This window comes from Heterocephalus glaber, unplaced genomic scaffold (assembly GCF_053883595.1).
Source record: "Heterocephalus glaber isolate CG9 unplaced genomic scaffold, H.glaber_assembly_v1.0 deba00001481, whole genome shotgun sequence".
NCBI classification, from domain to species: domain Eukaryota; kingdom Metazoa; phylum Chordata; class Mammalia; order Rodentia; family Bathyergidae; genus Heterocephalus; species Heterocephalus glaber.
In genome coordinates, this window is record NW_028258317.1 from 33108386 (window position 1) to 33132075 (window position 23690).

General features: G+C 40.1%; 1 protein-coding gene across 2 annotated transcripts in view; it reads right to left on the minus strand.

Moving 5' to 3' along the window:
- Dennd4c (DENN domain containing 4C) overlaps positions 1–23683 on the minus strand; it is a 118363-nt gene extending 94680 nt beyond the window's left edge. For both annotated transcript variants that reach the window (XM_004838333.3, XM_004838332.3), the window contains exon 1: positions 23352–23683. The gene's annotated coding sequence lies outside the window, so the exon portion shown is untranslated. The remainder of the gene's footprint in view (positions 1–23351) is intronic.
- Positions 23684–23690: the final 7 nt, after the last annotated feature.

Consider the following 23690-nt stretch of genomic DNA (forward strand, 5'->3'; position numbering starts at 1 on the left):
AAAAAAAATTGATGGAGAAATAAGATACTTTCATGACAAAGAACACTTGAAGAAATTCATGACCACCAAACAAGCACTTGAAAGTACTCTGAAGGACACTCTAGAAAGAGACAAGGACTCACAAACCCCAAAACAAGGAATCCACCACACAAAGCAAGTAATAAAACAGGGGAAAAAAGGGAACCAACAGCAGGAAAATAACATGACAAGGATAAGTCAATACATATCAGTTATAACCATCAATGTTAATGGTCTCAGTATCAGTCAATGAAATTGAAGATATAGTTAAAAATCTACCAACAAAGAAAAGCCCAGGCCCTGATGGATTGATTCACTGCTGGAGTCTACAAGAAATTTAGAGAAGACCTAATGCCGCTACTTCTCAAACTCTTTAATGAAACTGAAATGGAAGCAGTACTCCCAAACTCATTCCTGGAAGTATTACCCTGATATCAAAACCAGAGAAGGATCCAACCACCAAACAGAACTACAGGCCAATCTCCCTAATGAACATAGATGCAAAAAATCCTTACTAAGATAACTGGCAAACAGAATGCAGCAAATCATCAAGAAGATTATGCAACATAACCAAGTAAAATTCATCCCAGGGATGCATGGATGGTTCAACAGATGCAAATCAATACATATAACACGCCATATTAACAGAGCCAAGGACAAAAACAAAAAACAAAAAACAACCAGAGCCAAGGACAAAAACCATATGATCATCTCAACAGATACAGAAAAAGCATTTGACAAAGTCCAACACCCATTCATCATTTAAAAACAAAAAACCCTTCAGAAAACTGGAATGGATGGTCTTTTTTTTTTCTTTTTTTTTTGTACTGGGGACCAAACTCCGGTCCTTGCGCTTGCACAGCAGGCGGCAAAACCACTGAGCCAAATCCCAGGCCCATGGAATAGATGGTCTTTATCTCAATCTGTTAAAAGTCATCTATGACAAACCAATAGCCAACATCATAATAAATGGACAAAAGCTGAAAGCTTTCACTCAAAAATCAGGAACAAGAGGAGAATGTCCACTGTCATCACTCTTATTCAATATAGTTCTGGCAACATTAGCCAGAGCAATTATACAAGAGAAAGAAATGAAACAATAATAGGAAAGGAAGAAGTTAAACTATTATTATTTGTGGATGACATGATACTCTACACAGAAGACCCCAAAACTCCACCAAAGACTAGATTCTAGATTTAATAACCAAATTCAGTAGTATAGCTGGATATAAAGTCAACACTCAAAAATCAGTAACATTCCTGCATATGAATAACAAATTCACTGAGAGAGAAATCAGAGAAACAACACCTTTCACAAAAGCATCCAAAACAATGAAATACCTAGGAATCAATCCAATGAAGGAAGTAAAAGACCTACAGTACTCTGAAAAAGGAGATTAGAAGAGGATATGAGAAAATGGAAAGATAGCCCTTGTTCTCAGATAGGAAGAACCAATATAGTGAAAAAGGCCATACTACCAAAATTGTTATACAGATTTAATGCAATCTTGATCAAAATTCCAACAGCATATCTCACAGAATTAGAGAAAACAATCCCAAAATTCATTTGGAACCAGAATAGACCCAAAATAGCAAAGACAATTCTGGGCAACAAAGGCAAGGCAATGGGCGTTGCAATCCCCGACCTGAAATTATAATACAAAGCTACTGTGATTAAAAACAGCATGATACTGGGGGAAAAAAAAAAACAACAGATCTGAGCATCAATGGAACAGATTAGAAAATTCAGAAACAACCCCAAAAAAGCCTAAAATCTGGAGCCTAGTGCAGTGTGCACACCAGTCCCAGCCAGTACAGTAACTGGGAGGCTGAGGGAAAAGGATCACTTGCACTCAGGACTTTAAGGCCAGCCTGGGCAACACTGCAAGACCCATTCTCAAAAAATGTCCTGAAATCTATTAATGCTGGCCTTCAATTTTGTTGTTTAAACAAAAAACTAAGCTTTGACTATCCTCAATCCTTTGCACTTTAATAAGCATTTTAGATTCCGCCTATTTTTACACCAAAATAGAAAAGCCTACTGAAATTTTTTTAATTAAGGTTGGTTAAATCTACAGGTAAATGTAAGTACTGACGTCTCAGCAATATTGAGTCATCTAGTCCAAGAAGATTTACATCTACATTTATTCAGATCTTTTAAAAATTCCTCAGCAGTGTTTTATAGTTTACCAAGAACAGTTCTTTCACATGCTATGGTTTTGCAAGTGACTTCTAATGACCCATATATATCTAAAGGTCTGGTTGTGGCCTCCAATACTAAAAGGTGGTAGTACTTTTAAGTGGTGGAAGGCCTAGTGGAAAGAAATTAGGTCCCTGGGGCACCCCCTTGTAAGGGATACTGGGGTCCTGGTATGTGTGTGTCTTGTCTCTCTCCCTCCTCCCTCTCCCACCACCCCTTTTCCTGGCTGCCATGAAGTTAACAGACCTCCTGCTCCATGGGCTCCCACCATAATGTACTGCACTGCCATAAGCCCAAAGAAACAGGGGCAAGCGATCATGAAATCTCTGAAACCATGAACCACACCTGTACCTTTATTTGTCTAATTATCTCAAGTAGCATGTTACAGTAATGGAAAGCTGACAAACACACAGGCTTTGTCAGATTTCTTTCTAAGAACTTAAAATTTTAGATGCCAATATAAAATACACTTTTCTTTTAAGCTGAATTTCCAATCATTCATTGCTACCATATAGAAATGTAACTGATGTTTTTTGTTTTTGAGACAGGGTCTCACTATATATGGTAGTTCAACCTGACCTTCAACTCACTACATAGCTGGGGCTGACCTCGAACTCACAGTGATCCTCCTGCCTCAGCCTTACAAGTGCTAGGATTACAAGTGTGCACCACCAAGCCGGGCTGAAATGTAACTGACTTTATATGTGACTTTGCTAAAGAAATCAACTAGAGATTTTTAAATAGAGTCCATTAGATTTTTTACACAGGTAAACATCTGCGAATACAGATGTCCTTTATTTCTTTTTTCTTGCCTTATTATACCGGCTAGAATATCCAGTACATAGAGAAGAAACAGTAACCAAAAAAGAGATAACAAGTGGACAAGAAGCATATGAAAAGGTGCTCAAAATCATTAGTCACATTGAAGCAGGAGATCAGGGCATGGTAGGCTGGCTGGGAAAATCCATGATCAGAACAGTTCCCAAAGTCCTGCACGTGCGCCCTCAGAGAGTGCCTTCTTCACTTCCTCTCAGGTGAGCTTGTGCAGGTTTTCAGCAGGACAGCCTAGACCTGCATGAGCCTGAGGAGTGGGAGATACAAAAGTGCAGTCGTCACTGAGCTCTCTACTACTGTGCTCTTCCTTCCACAGTGATCTACTCTCACCCTATAGAATATACTCTTTTTTTTGGTACAGGGGATCGAACTCGGGTCCTTGCGCTTGCGCAGCAGGCAGCAAAACCACTGAGCTAAATTTCCAACCCTTAGAATATACTCTTTTTCCCTACTCTTACTTAGTTCCAAACTCGCTCTGCAGAGGACATTTTCTTTCCCTACCTTTAATAAATGTAAAACCTTGCTACCTTTTGTGCTTGTCCTGATCAATTCTTTATTTAGGACAAAAAGAATCTAGAGAGCCAGGGGTGATGACACATGCCTGTAATCCCAGCACTTGAGAAGCTGAGGCAGGAGAATCACTGTGAGTTCAAGGCCAGCCTGCACTACAAAACAAGAACCTGGAAACCACCTCTAGAAGGGGATCTAGCACCACAAACTCTAGCACTCCAAAATCTAGTAACAATACCAGTATTATTCAGAATAGCCAAGAGGTGACAAACATAAAACATGTATAAAATTCTGACACATGCTACAACACAGATAATCTCTGAGGACATTACATTAAGTGAAATAAGCCCATTATAAAAAGACAAATATTATGGTTCTATCTACATGAATTACCTAGAATAGTCAAATTCATGGAGAAAGAAAGTAGAATATACTGGAGAGATGGTTAAATATTACCCTTCTTTATCTTTAATAAAAATTAGTCTGTATTAAACAAAATTAATTAGTACTTTCCTCTCACATGAAATATATATGCATATAAAATCTTTAAATTTTTCTAAAATTAATTTATAAAAATGCTGATTGTAAACATTAGTGGTGTAGTGGTAATAGCATTTTAATGGTTTTTAAATTTTAAAATATTTAACTCATAAATAAAAACTATAAATATGCAAGATGTACAATATGATGACTAGTCACCTATATACACTGTATACTCATCAACCAGTCAAGTTAACTGATAAAGTCATCACCTCCATAATTACTCTTTGTGTATAAGGGGAAAGGGACACTTAAAATCTGCTCTTAACAAATTTCGAGTGAACAATACAAGGTTACTAACGACAGTCGCCATGCTATACAGACATCCCTGGAACTTATACATTTTATAAGTGAAAATGTGCACTCTTTGACCAACACCTCCCCATTTCCTTTCTCCCCTGCCCCATCCAAGGCCCTGCAACAAATCCCTGTAATCTCTGCTTCCTTGAACCTGACTTTTAGATCCTGCATGTCAGTGAGAGCGTACCATACCTGTCTGTGTCTGGCTATCTCAGAATAATGTCCTCCCAAGTTCATCCATGCTATCATTAATGGTAGCATTTCCTTCTTTTGCATGGCTGAAAGTTTCCATCACATCATAATTTTAAAAATTCATACATAGTAACTATGTTTTATGGGATACAGTGTGATGTTCCACTGCTTTTATAGACAGGTGATGATCAACTCAGGATATTTAGGTTTATCCATTGTTTCAAACCTCTCGTTTCTTTGCAATAAGAACATTAAAAAGCCTCTCTTCTAGCTATTTTGAATTATAAAATACATTATTGCTGACTGTCATCACCCTTCTGTGGAACACAGCATCAGAACTTAATCTTCCTATCTGGCTATGACTTTGTACCCTTCATTCTACCCATATTCTTCAGGGCCTAATAACCACTATTCTGCTCTCTACTTTTATGAGTTCAGTTTTTTAAAACTTCCACATGAAAAAAATAATAAAACTTCCACATGAGTGAAATAATGAGGTATCTATCTTTCTATGCCTGGTCTATTCACGTTGCCACAAAATACAAGGTTCCGTCCTTTTTGTGAGTGTATTTTTGTGGAATACTATATTGCACTGTGTGTAAGCACATGGTTGTGTAAATATCTCACATTTTCATCCACCCTATAATAGATACTATTACTTTGGCTACTGTGAGTAATCCTGCAATGAACATAGCAGGTCCAGGTGGTTGCAGATATCTCTTCATATATCATTTCCTTTGAATATACACCTAGAAGTGGGATTAGACTGTGGGTCATATGGTAGTTCTGTTTTTAATTATGAGGACTCCCCATACTATTTTTTATGACGACTCACCAATTTACATTCCCACAACAGTGTACAAAGGTTCATCCATCTCTACACCTTAACTCACTTTATATTTTTGTTTTGGGGGGGTTTTTTTGGTACCAGGGATCGAACTCAGGACCTTGCACTAGCGAGGCCGGCACCAGAACCACTGAGCTAAATCCCCAGCCATTAACTCACTTTATATTAACAAAAGCAAGGAGTTGGGGTGTAAAGGGGCTCTGGTGATTCCCTTTAGATAGCATTAAGATCAGTCACAATGGCTGGGTCAGAAAACTACAAAACTGAAGTCATTTCAGATGAAATCAGTTCCTCTTTCAGAACACAAAGCAATGTAATTCTCTGTTGCTGTTACCTGTCAATGAAAAGTTTTGCAAAGGAGTTGTAAACACAAATTCCTAAAGGAAGTCAGGTAGGATATGAGTCCTGGGAACTACAGAACACTGGCAGCTACCAATAGTTAAATGCCAAATGAACTTGGAAAAAGCATTACTTTTTGTTTTGTTTTGTTTGAGGCAGGGTCTCGCTGTGTAGTCCAGGGTGGTCTTGAACTCACTATGTAGTCCAGGCTGGCCTCAAACTCATGGCAATCCTCCGATTACAGGTGTGCGTCACCACACCTGGCTCTTTTTTGCCATTTTTTTTTTTTTTCCTGGTACTGGGCATCAAACTTGGGTCCTTGTGCTTGCGCAGCAAGCAGCAAAACCACTGAGCTAAATCCCCAGCCTTTTGCCTGTTTTTTGTTTGGCCGGTGGTGGTGGTGGGAGGGCAGTACTTAAGATTGAACCCAGGGCCTTTATACTGAGCTACGTCCCATCCCTTTGTACATTTTTACTTTGAGACGGGGTCTTGCTAAGTCACTAAGTCTTTTTTGCCTTTTTCAGAATAGCCAGAAATCAGGACTTTTCTAAATCTGCAAGTTTTAAAATAGTAACAAATTAAAAATTCTTCAGCACCAAGAAGTCCCAAGAAGAAAACTTAAATACAGAAAAAATATGTAGCATTTGAAGCAAACAATATTTACCTAACCGTGCTAGTTTTATGTTTTCATTATTGAATTAACAAAACTGTGATGTAACTATTTTGGGAGAATGGAGGGCCGGGGGATGTATGACAACAAAATCTTTATCTTCTATAATAGGAAGTCAACTGATCATGTCTGAAAGTGATGGCTCAAGAACTAACCTAAGAGCATGGTGCCTCATGGCAGAAGAACGAGCAACAAAGTGAGCAGTTACTGAGTCTGAGGGAGGCTGGGCAGTTCGTGGAGGAGTAAAGAGAGGGAAGAAGATCTGGGTTTTCATAAGCTTTTCAGTATTACTTGATTTTTAAACTTTGTCCATGTAACATTTTGATAAATTCAAAGCCATAAGAAAGGCAGCTGGCCCAATCTCTCCCTTAAAAAAAACTTCAACCAAACAAAACACGAAAGTAAGAACGGTTACTCTGGAGGTTATGTGTTGAAAAGGATGGGAAGAGGATCTGGGGAGGGGGGAAGACAGGAAGGGAGAGGAAGAACCAAAAAGGATCAGTATTCAATATATACACGTACCAACTCCCCATGATGAATGTGTTTATGTATCACAAACACATACTAATAAAAAGATTTTTAGAAAGAACAGCTTCTAAATTCTACAACAAAATATACTGACCTGGTTAAATGCCTAGCTTCATTAAAGATTCATGTGCCATTGAACGTTATAACCATACCAGGGAAACTTAAGAAGTAATCCAAGTAACTTTTGAAAATAGTATTTGACAGAACCGAAAAAAATCTTGACCTTTTTAAAGGTTTGTGATCTTTTTTCTTATTTGTTATTCTGGTCCAGTACTAGGAACTGATCCCAAGTCCTTCACACTGAGCTATATCCTCAGCCTTTTTTTGGTTTTTGAGACAGGGTCTCACTAAGTTGCTAAATTGCCCAAGCTAGGCTTGAATTTAATGATCCTCCTGCCTCAGTCTCTCAGAGTACTGGGATTATAGCCATGTATTACCATGCCTAGCTAGAAGGCTTGTTTTTATAGTAGTATGGATATAGCAATTCTGAAATCATTCTATACCCACTCTATAACTGAACAGGGTTCTGGCTGTAAGAAAAAAAGATACAAATATGGGATAGGAGAAGGCAAGTAAGAATCTGTACTGGAATGAAATTAGAGACATCATGTACATGCAGAATTTTATATACTAAATGTAATATGATGCCTTTAATTGGCTCTTAGAACAGAAAACGCATAATGTAAAAACTGGTAAATCAAAATAAACTCTGGACTTTAATTAATAGCAAGGTACCAATTTTGATCTCTTAATTTTGATAATTATGGCCGGGGATTTAGCTCAGTGGTTCCACTGCCTGCCTTGCAAGCTCAAGGACCCAAGTTCAATCCCCGGTACCAAAAAAAATTTAAAAATCCATAATTTTGATAATTACATCAGTAATATAAAATGTGGACCAGAGAGAAATTCTTTGTACAGTCTTTCCAACTTTTCTGTAAATCCAATTATTCAGAAATTTAAAATTTATTTACATGTATCAACAGTATTGATGATAGTCTTCCCAAAAGAGAAAGATCAAAAAGAAACAGTCCAAATGTCCATTAGTTAATGAGTAGGAAAATAAAATATGCTACTACATATCTGTATAATGGAGTATCATTCAGCAATAAAAAGTAATTAAGTACTGATACATGAAAAAATAAAAGTACTATACATGCTACAACATGGGTGAACTCTGAAAACATTACATTAAATGGAAGCTAATCACACAAGATCATCTATAGTACGCTTCCATTTATGTGAAATGTCCAGAAGAGGCATATTTACAGAAACAGAAAGTAGGTAAGTTGCAGTCTCAGACTGGGGGAATGATTCAGAGGAAGCCAAGGGTGATTGCTAAGGAATAGGAGTTTCTCTTCAAGTGACAAAAATATTCTAAAGTTGATTGTGGTGACAATGGCGGTGCAATTTTCTGACTTCACTAAAAATCCAACTATGATTTGAATTACAGGTAATCTGTGCAGTATATGAATTATTTTCCAAAAAGCTATTAAAAATGCATGTAGGTATGTCTATTTGTATACATCCATATATCTCCTAGTGTATCTCCTAGCTCGCTAGGGAAAAAAGAAAAATAGAGAAAGTGTTAGCAGCAACAAAGATACCTATTACCTAAATCTTTGTTATGGTAAAACCATTCCCTACTAAAACATTTCCCTTAGTGAAATGGCAGCACTGGACAAGGTAAGCAAGGTACATGTAGAAGCCAGGCGTGGTGGCACAATCCTGTAATCCCAGTACTCTGGAGGCTGACGTGGTAGAATCACCCCCAATTTCCAGGCCAGCTTAGGTGACATAGTGAGTTCAAGGGCAGCCTGGAATAGCAAGGTGAGACCGTATCTCAACAAACAAACAAACCCCAAACATGTAAAATATCACATATGGGGCTGGGGATGTAGCTCAGTGGCACAGCACCTGCCTGGCAAGCTCAAGGCCCTGAGTTCATTTCCTGGTACCAAAAAAGACAACATCATATGCAAGGTAGAAAAGAAAAGCACTTTACAAAGACTAACAGAGTCTTGTCAAAAGGACACAGGAATTAGCCTTAAGAGTCTCCCATTGGTCAATCTGTACATTCAAAAATTGGCAAGGAGTAGGCCTATAGCTCAACATAGAATGAATACTTAGCAAGGCCCTGGGCTCAATCCCCAGCACCCCCCCCCAAAAAAAGAGCAGTAATGGATTCATACATTGATTTTTTTGAAGTCTTGAGCCCATACTGATACTATAAAATAAAATGAATAAATGCCAACTGATAAACATAGAAAGAATGACAGAAAATAATCATTTTACAATTACATATCCAGATTTGAGAAAGAATTATTAAGGGATTCTAAAACAACTAGCCAGAAGTGTGTTGGAAAACAGAAAAGTTATAAAAGAAAATAGGAGAGTTATAAAATCTCAAAGTACTATCCAGAGATACAAATAATCACAAAGGAAAAAAATCTATTATAAGAGAAAGTTATTATTAATAATTGCTCAGACTGACATTACAAGCCTTCTGATAAGACTCACTAAAAGCACAGTTATACAGTAACCCAATAAAAATGCAAGGCCATAATCTAACTATGAGCATTTAAGCAAACAAGCCCAAATTAAAAGGGAAAAATTGTGCTCGTGTTTAGCTTAATATAAATACAGTACAAATTCTTACTAAAGGAAGATTTACAGGTGTATGTATATGATGGATGAGCATACACAAGTGTACCTCCCTGCTCTGTAAACCAGGGGGGCTTAGAAGCAAGGACATCTCAGTAACAATAAGCTTACCTAGCAACCAAATCTTGGTTCTAACACTCCAATAAAAGGAATCAAGGCTTCTCGAAGAAAAGGTTGAGTATATGACTCGGTAGGAAATACACAAAAGAGCATTTGCAGTGCCAGAAGAGTGTTCAAAAGTAAATATACAAACCTATATTGATGAGTACATGAAAGAAGCACAGAAGACAAATAAAAAAGCTCCCAATATGCAAAGGTGGAACAATTGAGCAAATAAAGTAGTATTTGGAAGCCAGATGTGGTGGCACACACCTATAATCCCAGGGCTCAGGAGGCGGAGGCAGGAGGAGGCAGGAGGATCACTGCGCGTTCAAGGCCAGTCTGGGTTATACTGTGAGTTCAAAACCAGCCTGGACTACATAGCGAGACTCTGTCTCAGAAATAACAAAAATTAATTAATTAATTAAAGTACTATTTGGTTACAACCAAAAGAATAAAGTAAGTATCAGTAAGTCCATACTGATACAAATTACTCTTGCCAATAATAAATGGGGAATAAGACAAATCTTCGAAGTAAAGCAGTTCTAAATAATTCCTGCCTTCAAGGAGACAAAATGTATCTCCCTGCTTCTTAGGTGTGGAATGAGCTTAATGGCTTCCTTCCAAAGAGGGAGGGGCTGGGGACCTACCTCAGTGGTACAGCACTAGCCTACCAGCACAAGAGGTAGGGTAAATTCTTAGTAGAAAAATATAAACAGTATCTCAGCCAGTTAAGATCAATATCAATGGGGCATGGTAGCACACACCATAATCCTAACACCTTGAGAAGCTGCGGCAGGAGTAAGGCCCAGATTAAGAAATTTTTTTAAAAGGCTGGAAGATAGCTCAGTGCAAATGCCCTGGGTTCAATACCACCAAAAAAATTTAGTATTGACAGTCATAATTGACATTGATAATATGTCACCTTCATATGATGAAAATGGCACTTTTAACTGTGATCTTCCTCACAAAAAACTCTAACACCATTCTGACCCAAAGAAAAGCATCAGGGCCGGGATGTAGCTTAGTGGCACCGTGCCTGCCTGACAAAGAAAAGCATCAGGAAAATTCCAACAGAAGGACATACCTTTGTAACGCCTGACCAGTACTCCTCAAAAGTATTATGATCATCAAAAACAAAGAGTCTAGCCGGGGATTTAGCTCAGTGGTTCCGGCGCCTGCCTCGCAAGCGCAAGGTCCTGAGTTTGATCCCCGGTACAAAAAAAAAAAAAAAAAAAAAAACCAAGGAGTCTGTCACACCCCAAAAAAGCCTAAAAAGACATGACAACTAAATTCACAGCATCTGAATGGGATCCTGGAACAGAAAGGAACATTAGGTAAAAATTAAGAAAATATGCCAGGTCTGGTTGTGCACACCTGTAATCCCAGTACTCAGGAGGCTGGTGCATTGCTGTGAGTTTGAGGCCAGCCTGGACCACACAGTGAACTCAAGGCAAGCCTACATTACAGAGTGATGCCCCATCTCAAAACAAAACAAAACAAAAAAATTAAAATCTGAATAAACTACGGACTTTAGTTAATAGTAACATATAATTATCGGTTCATTGATTTTAACAAATGTACCATATGAATATAAAATATTAGTAACAATAAACTGGTTCTGGGATATAAGAAACTCCAGTTTTTCAATTTTTCTGTAAATCTCAAACTGCTCTAAAAAATTAAAGTCTATTTCTAAAAGGAAAAAGAATGGAAAAAGATATAATGCATACAGTTTAATCATAAGAAAGCTTGAGTGGCCACATTAATAACAAGCAAAGAAAGATTTTAAAGCACGGATTTAAGAAAATTTCATGGTAACGGTAAGAGTCAATTATTAAAGATATAACAAGGAGCCAGGCATGGTAGCACATACCTGTAATCTCAGCACTCAGCAGGCTGAGGCAGAAGGAATACTGAGAGTTCGAGGCCAGCGTGCACTACAAAGTGAGACCCTGTCTCAAAAACTAAAATAATAAATGAGTTTGGTAACAGAATAAAAAATCAATATATAAAAGAATGAGGTCGGGTGTGGTGGCACATGGCTGTAATTCCAGCACTCAGGAGGCTGAGGCAGGAGGATCACTGTGAGTTCAAGACCAGCCTGAGGGGCCGGGAATTTAGCTCAGTGGCACCTCACCTGCCTTGCAAGCACAAGGTCCCGCATTCAATCCCCAGTACCAAAAAAAAAGACCAGCCTGAACTACACAGTGAGACCCTGTCTCAAAAATAAAGACTCAATTATATTTTTATATACCATGAACAAGAAAAAGAAATTTAAATTGGCAATACACAGCATCAAAAAACATGAACAACAACAAAAAACATGAACTACTTAGGGATAAATTGAACAAAATAAGGTCAAGACCTGTAAAAGGAAAATTACAAAAACACTGCTGCAAAAAATTAAAGAGACCTAAATAAATGAAGAGAGGTACCATATCAAACTACATGAAAATTCAAATTATTAAAATGTCAATTTTCCCAACAGGTTTTTTTGTAGAAACTGACAAGACGTCTACAATTTATATGAAAATATAAATGTAAATCTGTCTTCCACAAACATTGAACATGTTGTACACAAAAATGCAAAACAATTTTGAAAGAAAGGCACTATTAGAAGACACATACTGATTGCAAGGTTTGCCCTAACAAGTCAGTAATAATGACAATACAGTATTAGTATAAGGAGACATATAGAACAATGGAACAGAAAAAGACTAAAAATAAACTTATAAAAGGTAAAAAGGAGTCAGAATGCATATAGTTGCCAAATTTTAAAAAGGGAGCAAAAATGGAAAAGGAACAAAGAAAAAAAAAAAGAAATCCTATAGAATAGCAAAATGCTGACAGGCAATAACTAATCTCCCTAACTAGACACTAGGACTGGCTAAGAACTCTGACAAAGCATCACAGAAATGGAAATGGAACAGTAATCAGATAAAGACCCAAGGGAGGACCAGGGATGTAGCTCAGTGGTGTGGCACCTGCCTGGCAAGCTCAAGGTCCTGAGTTTGATCCCTGGGATGGATGGATGGAGAGATAGATAGATAGATAGACAGACAGATACATACATACATACATACATACGGAAAATAAGGCAGAGAGGGGACTCAGAGACAGAATCTGAAAGTAGGCTGGAGGGATAGGTGTACAGTGGAAAATGAAAAAATAAAGCTCAAGGGATAAGGTCTGTATTATATAATAGTGTAATGTTTGTACTATATAATAGTTCTCAATCCTATCCTTTTTTCCCCTACCCTTCCACTCCGGTTCTCAATTCTCACTAAGATCGAGTAAAGATCTAGCTGATGAACCTGTAGCCTCATCAAAAATGCTCTCCCAATCCATCCCTCACAATGGAACCAAAGATATTTAACAGCTTTTCCTGACAATACAGGATCTTCATTTATTTTTACTTTAAGAGCCTTCATGACATAGCCCCTACTTATCCCTCTAGCTTAGTACTCATATCCCTCCAAAATTACCTGTGCCTGACACTAAATTACTTGCATTTTAATACAATCTATTACATCCTTTCACTACTTTGTACCTTTTCAGAATATTCTATTCTTTGAGTTTTACATCAAATATCTCCTAGTAGGTAATCTTAAATCAATACACAAGTGTTTCCGCCTGTTTCACCTTTTGCTTTATTCTGTATGTGTTGTTCTATAGTTATGGTGCTTATTTATAGGACTGTACTAGCTTTCCCATCACTGAAACACAATACCTAACACCCACACCTTAAAAGAGAAAAGGTTTAATTTAGCTCAGCTTCAGAACTGGGGTCCACTATCCCTAAGGCTTGGATTGCTACTGTTCCATGGCCTGTTGGGAATCTGGCTGCACAAGAGGCGGGCAGCAGGCAAGCCAGCAAAGCTTCATTTGAGACAGCTTTAGATCTCCCCATCTCTTGCATTACTGCCTGAACACTGCTTCCTGTCAGATCACCAGCAGCATTAGGATTTCACAGGAGAGGGAACCCTACTGTGAACTCCACATAAAAGGGATCTAAATAGGTTGCATGCTCCTCAGGAAAATCCAGTGCTTGATGATCTGAGGTGGAACTAATGCGTCATGCTAGCACTGGAGAGCAGCTGCAAATACAGATGAACACTGGCAAAAGTGTGACTGCATTTAATGTCTACCCAAAGCCTCATGAGGTCATACATGGATGGGGCTTTTCCAAGGTGGGTGATACTGGGATTAAGGGTGTGTAATTACTAAATTGGTCCAATGATCAGTTTGGCATAGTTCTAGGTGTGGATAATGGGAAGGCCCAGCCTGAGTGGGAGTGCTATCTGCTTAAAGGTGTGTAGCCTGGATACAATATAAAGGAGAAAAAGAGGGCTGCTTGCTGCTTCATTACTTTACTGCTTTCCTGTCTTCTGTGGACTCTTTCTCCTCTGTGATGGCTATCTGCCCTGCCATCTTGGCTTGGAGCCAGCAGACTATGGACTGAAGCCTCTACAAACTGTGAGCTACAATAAACATTTCCTCCTTTAACTTTGGCTGTCGGGTATTTTGTCTCAGTAACGAGAAAGTAAGAAAGACACTGCACAATAAAAATTTAAAATTGATCCCAGACTCGTATCAAAACCCCGCCAGTAAGTAATAAGCTGTATCTAGTGATAGGTTTTATGACTCGATGTACTTCAACTGTACACCTGCATCTGGTGGAAGGCTTTAGGTCAGAATTCAACACTTACTTTAGTCTACAGGGAGTCTACCCAATACAGTACAACTTTTCTGTCCACATCTCTTTCCTGCATTGCACATTGTTTTGGTCAGATTTTTGGTTTTTTGTGTGTAGACTTCCAGGAAGATGGCGGTGTGGGAAACAGTAGAGAAAGAGCCTCTTCAAGATTTGGTGTCCTGACATGGGACTATAGCAGTGCGAGGAGGAGGGAAATGGGTCCCTAGGACCCAAGAAGGATCTCAAGTGAGAACTGAAGTCCACAGGGAGAGAGAAGAGAGAGACTTCAACGAACAGAAGGGAGGTAGCAAGCAGCAGTTTCTTCCAGAGCCCGGACTCACAGTGTGGGAATGGCAGGTCAAACCTGCAGACACAGTAACTACTGACAATCCCAGAGGCCTCCACAGAGAAACACACTGGTGGAACAGGGCAGTGGACACAGTGGGCTGCAGTGGCTGGTTAAGTTATCCAGGTACAGATGTCCCTGAGGAGATAGCAATAGGCTCGTATCGATCTTGGAGAGGGGCCAACTGACCTCAGAGCTCAGAACACCTACTAGCCAAATCCTTCTAGTGGCTCCCAGTGGCTCCCAGAGGGGAGTTCAAGACAGCAGGAGGTCAGGAAGCAGAGCTCAAGTTGTCAGGGAGGCAAGTTCAAGCTGGCAGGAGGCACATGGACTGTCGCAGGCTCAACAAATCTAGTTCCAGCCTCACAGCCAGAAACCCACCTGAACTTCAGGGGAACTAAAGGTGCAGGTTGGCTGGGATTATCCACTATTCCACTGTAAAGCTATGGCTGGCTTGCTAGGATTAATACTTGGATCTGGACTCTGTCTGCCCACGTTGTCTACCAGTGACAGCAAAAATACACCTCAAATTAGACTTTTTTTTCTTTTCTGGTTCTTGTTCTTGTTTCTTCTTGGCTGTTTGAACATGGTTTCTAGTTTTTTGTTCTGTTCTTGCTTTCATTTCTTCCTTTCTCTTTCCCTCCTATCTTCTTCACCAGTTTCCGAAAGTTAGTATGATCTTCCTTTTCCTCTAGCCTTGCTTCTAATCTCTTCCTCTTCTATTTCTCTATTTTTCCCAACCCGTTTTGTGTGTGTGTAAGAGAGACAGGATCTCGCTCTATACTTCAGGCTGGCCTTGAACTTGCAGCGATCACCCTGCCTCAGCCTCCCAAATGCTGGGATTACAGGCATGTGCTTCTGTCAGTTTTGATTAGCCCAAAAACTAACCCTAGCCAAAACAAGCAAAAAAAAAGAAAAACTGGATAGCTTCTTTGAGGAGAAAACAACCAGTGATAAGACAGAAGACTCTAAGACTGCCAACAAAAAGAAACCTCCATTTAAAAGAAAATACCAAGACTCCTACTTGAATTATGGGTTCACTGCCAATAGGTGACTCACTTTCTCCAAGCCCACAGCTATTCAATGAAGCAAGGCAACCCTTAAAACTGCTTCAACACACGGAGACCAAGCACCCTGCCTTAAAAGACAAGCCTTTGGAACACTGTATATCAAAAGGAAAAAATATATATAAACTCACATTCTGCATACTAGTAAAACCAGCAACACATGGACAATGCTAAAGTCTACAGCAAAAGCAGGAGACAGGCCCCCTCGGACCATGGCTATGAGTGCCTGGATGGTGATACAAATCCCAGGAAACCAAATCCCTAGGAGGTCCTTCTCCAGCAGAGGTCTCAAAGGCTTGACCCTCCCTCTCCCCCTCCCTCTCATTCTCTTTCTCTCTCTTTTTGTGTGTGTGTGTGTGTGTGTGTGTGTTTGTCTGTTTTTACTGAGTACTCTTTAATGAAAGTTGGTGCTCATGAGGATGAACTCAATTTAGCAGCACAGCAGTAAATTACATTTTTTCTTCCAGAATAAGTCACACTTTCTGCTTAAGTACATTTATCACAAGTGTGACTTTTCATCCTTTCCATTTTGACCTTGCTTGATCTTGCTTAGTGTCGTAAGCTTTCTCTCCAGATTGTGATTTTTCAGCCTTCTGAAAGCCTTGAGGACAACTGAAGGCTTCTCTACTTTCCTTATGTTTATAAGTTTTCTTTCCACCTTCCTGATTCTCGTAAGTTTTGCATACAGCATCAGCTCTGAGGGGCAACTTCTGGGATGACTGACAAATGAGGACAACCCTAAAAAGGGAGATTTCACATGGTGATATTCAAGAGGGAGTTTTCTTCTTTACAACATGCTCTGGTGTCTGGTTGAAGATTTCTCCACATTGACTACCTTCATTATATTCACCTAGTTTGTCTACATCTAGACTTCTTACAGTGCTCCTGAGATTTTTGTACCCATCTTCAAAGTTTGGGTATTCACATTTTTGTCCTATTGCATTCACATTTTTGTCCTATTGTTCCTGAGGGTTTCTGGCATTACATTTCTGTAGAGTTGCTTTTGGGAAGGATCCAGCAGAGCCCGCTCCCCTAGGGTGAAGTTCACAGCCACATCCTTAAAGGCCACTGGCTCCTGCTAAATATCTGCAACTCAAGTTCATGTTCTCTAAAATTGAAGAATGAATTCTAAGGACAACAGAGAGTTAAGACTAGGAAAAAATTTAATGAGAAAGATGGCTTCAGTCTGAGAGAGACAGAATGGGGACCAGAAAGTGGATTGCCCCTCTCAGTTTTTTTGTTTGTTTGTTTTTTGTACTGGGGATCAAACTCAGGACCTTGTGCTTATGAGGCAGGCTGCAGAACCACTGAGCTAAATCGCCGGCCCTCAGTTGGTTTTTTGAGACAAGGTCTTGCTATATACCCCAGGCTGTCTCAAAGTCCCAGTGATCCTTCTGCCTCAGCCTCTCAGGTGCTAGGATTATAAGCGTGCACCACTAGGCCCTACTCAGGGACTCTTAAATGAAAAGTTGATATTTTATACCCTTGAGCTAATTCCTGAGATGCCCTCAAGGCATCTTTCTGCTTATCCTTGTATAGCACTGAGGCGGAAAATGATTTGAGCAAAAAAAAGGTTTTTCCTTTGGCTAGCTGACCTAACTGAAAAAAAAGCCACCTCCAGCTCATACCCCCTCCCACACCTAACACATCCTCCTTCGCTGTCTTTTGTTCTCAGAAGTGTCTGTATCCAGTGTACTTTTCTATCAAATCATGTAAACTAAACGTAACTTCCTCAACCAATGAACTAATGATAAATGCCTTGCTTCTGTATCCCCATCCCCCTTCCCTTAAACTATATAAACCCGGTTCACTGCCAGCTCTGGGCTGATTGCTTTGCGGAGAAATTCCTGATCAGTCCACTGGCATAATAAAGCTGTACACTTGCCTCCAACCTCCAGGTGCATTCCAGATTCTTCTTGGCCTGATCCTGCTAAACCACTAAGAGCTGACACACTGTAGACTGTAAGTCTGCCATTGCAGTACAAAGTACCATACTTGGTTTCTTTTTAATGGTGCTAATCTTTTTAGCAGCTACAGCTCCTTAGGCTCCAACTTTGCACATGGTTCCTTCTGGGCCAAAATTTAAGGTTTTCAAATTTTTTTCTTCTGCCCTTTGCCCCCACTTCTCACTATACATCTTGCTAAGAGAAGCTAGCAGTCCCCATTACCACAGCCTAAATGTCAAGCTGTCTTAAAATTTCCTCTGTAAGAGGGGTCAAAGGGAGGGGAGGTGAACAGGAAAAAAATAAACTACATATATCATGTACAGGTACAAATTCGCTTTGATGAATGTTATCACTATGTATATCTAAAATACATCAATAAATGTTTTGGTACAAATTCCCTTTGATGAATGTTATCACTATGTATATCTAAAATACACCAATAAATGTTTTGCTTCAAAAATATTCTTCCTCCAAATTAATTGGTCCACCATCCTTAATCTAAGTCTCCTGCAGAGTCTCAGGACATGGGCAAAATGTAGACAAATTTTCTGCCATCATGTAACACATATGGCAGCCTCTAATTCACATGCCAGTGGAGTCCTTGTTCCCAATGGAAACCTCCTGAGCCTGGCTTTTACTAACCCCATTCCTGCCAGCACTCTGGTCTTCTGAGCTCTGATCAAAATCATTCATCAGGCTCTGCTCACAGCATTCTAGGGCTTCTCTAGCCTACACCTCTTAATCTTTCCAAACTCCTCCAGTAAACCAGTTCCAAAAATTTCTACACCACATGGTCAGATACCGTCAGAGAAATAACCCCACTTCTCCCCATGTGAACTTTCTGAATTAGTTTTCAGTCACTGAGACACAATATCCAACATCCACAACTTAAAAGAAAGATTTAATTTAGCTCATTGTTTCAGGAGATTCAGTACATAGTTGGCAGACTTAAAGGCAGAAGCCTCAAGGTGGGAGTGTCGGGGGCAAAGATGCTTCATTCATAGAGGCCAGGAAGCAGAGCAGGGGAACACTGCCAGGGAGTAACAGGCAAAGAACCATATACAGAATTGTATAGTACCAAGGCCAGACCTCCATGACCCAACCAGAAACAGCCAGGAGTGTGCTACACTAATCTGCTAAATTTTTTCTTAATCCAATGAAGTTGACATATCAGGATTAACGGTTATATAAGACTTTATTCTACTTGACCTTAGTATTCACTATTTTATATTGTTATTCTTTTTTTTTTTTGGTACCGGTGATCAAACTCGGTACCTTGCAATTTCGAGGCAGGCAGCGGAACCACTGAGCTAAATCTCGGGCCCTTGTTATTCATCTTTTAATTCCTAGCAACTAGAAGAGTATTTAATAAAACTTTTTTCTATAATTAAAAAAGATGCATACTATTATGGTTTTAGCATCCAAGCATCACTAAATTAAGAGAAATGACCCTCAACACAATACAAAACTAGATTCAAGGAATCCTTTAACATGTTCCTGAGGGCTTGAACTATCAGTGGTACATGCAGGACTGTGCCACTGGGCACATTATACCACCGATGGTACAAACAGATCCAATCACTTCTATCAGTCTTTCTACTAATAAAATTAATAAAGAGCTGCCTGATGGGACAGTCAGGTATGTGCCACCAATGGTTAAAGATCGCTAGCAGCAGGCTGGGGATTTAGCTCAGTGGTTCCAGCGCCTGCCTTGCAAGCGCATGGTCCCGAGTTCGATCCCCAGTACCGAAAAGAAAAATCCCTAGCAGTAAGACATACAAATTACACCCCCATCATGAACATGTGAAAATATTTGAGTCAGACATGGAGGCACATGCCTGTAATGGCAGCACTCCAGAAACTAAAGCAGGAGTATCACAAGTCCAAGGCCAGTTTAGGCTACAAAGCAAGTTCCAGAGCAGTTTAGACTACAGTGAGACCCTGAATCAAATAATAATTGCTATTATTATTCTTGAAAGGTTTTCAAAACTGTGTATGATTTATCTTCCATAAACCAAAAAACAAATCTGGATTTGTAGATATTAGGTTTGATTGAAACAAAGAACAGTAAAAAACATTTAAATAACACAATATTACTGGAATAGAAGAATTAAATTTACTTCTTATATCTTAAAATTAACAGACACAGGGCTGGGGATTTAGCTCAGAGGTTCCGGCGCCTGCCTTGCAAGCGCAAGGTCCCAAGTTCGATCCCCCCGGTACCAATAAATAAATAAATAAACAAACAAACAGACACAGAAACTTGTAAAGAGTTTGTCAGGAGAATTTTTGTTTTGCAAAGTTTAATTAAATAAAGGTAAGAAAAGAAAGAGGCTCTCTAGAGGGCCAAGTAAAAGTAGGAAAAGAAATACATCCTACAATGTGAAAGTGGGCCATCCATGCAAGACAGAACACAGTGACCTGTCAGAGAATTTTGAATTCATAATTTGATTCCTACTCAATGAAATCAGGTCATATATGCACATACAGTTTTTCATCTTGCTTCAATTCTGTTCTCAAATATAAGACTAGTACTAATAGCTCACTGCAAAGAAAGTACTTAAAAGAAAATGTACCTTTTTTTTAAAGTTCAAAAAGTAATTTGTAGCTCAGTGGGAAAGCCAGGGTTTAATCATTACTACCACCCTCCCAAAAAAATTTTTTTTCAAGTGTCGCTTAAAAAAAAGGGCTTCTTGGGCTGGGGATTTAGCTCAGTGGTTTCGCCGCCCGCTGCGCAAGTGCAAGCACCTGAGTTCAATCCCGGTACCAAATTACCAAAAAAAAAAAAAAAAAAGGGCTTCTGGGCTGGGGATTTACCTCAGTTGGTTCTGACACTTGTCTCGCAAGTACAAAGTCCCGAGTTCGATCCCCAGTACCAAAGGGGGGGGCCTTCTGTTAAATTAAAATATGTTAATATTTTAATAATTGTTAATTTTAATTTAATATGTTAAATATGTAAATTAAAATTTACATATGTAGCTCTATTACCTACATATATGAAAAAAAAAATCTAAGCTTATAGCCAGGCTTGATGGCACATGCCCACAATACCAGCACTCAGGAAAGCTGAGGCAGGAGGAATGCCAAGAGTTCAAGGCCAGCCTAAATTACATAGCAAGACTCTGTCTCAAAAACAAAAGCAAAAAAAAACATAAACATCTTCCAACAATACCAAATTATAAATTATAAATACAAGTAATTTTAAAATGCTGTATAATATGATGCTAATGACCTACTGTTTCATACCAGCTATACTATATGAAATTCTTTCCCCAAGTTTTAGCTCTTAAGACCATTTCCCATTCCAACAAGGCATCTCATGACTACAAGTTTGTCAAACTGAGTCAGAAAGCAGAACAATATGTGGCACTAGCTTACAGAAGGTAACATTTTAGTTCATGTAATATACAAGCTTCTTTACCCTAAGCTTCGGCAAGCATATTATATTGGAAATTCAAACTCTAACAGAAATTGTGTTCTGTAAATTAGAAAGATCAGATGAGACAACCTGCCACTGACTCGGCAACTTTTTCACTTTACAACCTATACTTAAAGATGCAAGCAAATGACTGAAACTTGACTTTTAAGCAGCAAAACCCAATTCAAAATCAATATTTGTTTTAGCAGGAAATGCCAATGAAAATACAAGATATTCTGGTTTTAACTGGCAAAGGTGCTCTGTTATTTATCAAAATCCCATGTGGATAGCTACAAATTAGCTTTTATTGCATATACTTAACATGTTTCTTTATAAAGAGTTCCTCAACCAAATAATCTTCCAAGTCTGGAAGGATGAACTGTTACAGTCTTTACACCATTACAGTTCCTTGTAATTTAAAACATTTCCTTTTCAAAAGTCTCCACACACCAACTCTGCTGAAATTTCTTCAGCTAAAAACTCAAGTTGATACTATAACATACTATATTTACTCTCAACAACAGAATGCATTCATTTACAAATTATACAGGATTTAGTCCAACAGACAACTTCAACATTTCTAACATCACAGCTTTTCTGTTATTCAAACTAATAAGTCTAAACAGTTGGATACTAGTCAAAGTGCTAGTAGCTGAAGTCAACTGACATATGATCAATTTCCTAAAACCAATGATACAAAAGATTAGATCCTAATCTCAATGAACTATTTTGCAAAATCGTCAACAAATAAGGATGGGGGAAAGTGTCCACTGCGTGGCAGAAATCTCCCAGCATTACTAGAAAAATGAGTCAAAGCAAGCCTAAATGAGTGGCAAATCAAGTTCATGAATACAAATCTAAGTTTATTTTTGAGTTTCTAGTTTTATACCAAGAAGGCAACTTACGGACTCTTTTAATACAATGAACTTGGCAAGAAATATAGGGGTTTTTTCATGGTTATAGTGATCAAGAACAGGTATCCTTTAAAGTATAGAGATGAGGTTTTCCTTTCGCAACTAATTTTGCTTCTACTGCATGCACAAAAATCATACATTCTGCATTTCCGGTAGCTTAATACACATTATCGGCTCAAATCAAATATTTATTGGGAACTTAGCACTTTAGAAATAAGGACCTCCTTCATCTTAATACACACCCTCGGCTAACATGCCACCCCACGTTACCCCGCCCTATATTCTCTAGGGCGCACTGTACTACTAATTTTCCTCTTTTTTACTCGGCCTAAGCTTGCTCTGCAGAGCCAGTTTCTCCCTTACCCTTCACTTTTACTTTTTTCCTACTCAAATAAATGTGAAATTTTGCTACCGTTAAAAATATATACATATACAGAGCCGGGGATTTAGCTCAGTGGCACCGTGCCTGACTTGCAAGCGCAAGGTCCTGAGTTCGATCCCCGATACCAAAAAAAATACATATAGATAGATCTGTACAGATATATATATATATCCTCTAAATTGGCGTCTGAAACAATCTAACACCGGTGTGTAGACAGTTACGAAGGCTCGATGGGTCCATTTTTCAGGCTACAATTCTGGCAAGCTCTCTAAGGCACGAAGCACACAGCCGGCTCGAGGATTCACTACTGGGGGTGATACTTTCCCTCACATCACCACAAGTAACTACGGTAACTGCTCCAATTTTTTCCCCTGTGAAACAAACGCGAAAGGAGGGGGAACTATCTGAAAACTAGGTCATTCCTTATTTGTTCTGATGCAGCACGGTTTTCGGGAGGGACAATGCCTAGGAAGCAGAAAGAAGTGGGGAAAAGAGACTGCGCCCACGAGCAGGAAAGCTGCAGCTCTCTCAGCAGTCTGCACCTCCGCGGGCTTCCCGCGCGCCGCAGCCCCTGGGGGTGACCCGAAGCCCTCCGCGCAGAGCCGCACCAGCCCGGCCGCACCCCACACCACACCTGCGGGGACCCGCCCTGCCCTCCCGCGCTCCGCGCCGTTGCCTCGCTCTCCCGGGGCGGCCGGCGGCTCTGGCCCGGGCCCCGCGCACGCAGAGGCTCCCGGGGCGCGGGCGGCCCTACCGTCGCCTCCGAGGCTCGGGTTGCCCAGCCCGGAACCGTGGAGAAGCAAGGCCGGACCCGGGACGCGCCCACCCCGCGGACACTCACCTGCCGCGCCAGCCAGGAGCGCCGCCCGACGCCGCTCCACCCGGGCGCGAGGCTCCGCGGCCTGGGCACTGGCGGGGCAGGCCGGGACGGCTCGGGGCCGCGCGCCACGCCGCTCTGCGTCTGCGCGCTCCGGCCGGGTCTCGGGGCGCCGCCGCCGTGAGGGGACCGGGGACGTGAGCCCGTGAAGGGCCGGCGAAAGGGGCAGTCTAGGAGCTGCCCGCGGCACTGCGAGCCCGATGGCCGACTGCCAAGTTCCGCTCCTGCTTTCGGTTCTCCCGGCCTTCCGTCCCTCTCCACAGAGCCGCACTTTCCTCCTTTCCTCCGCCGCTCCGTTCCCTC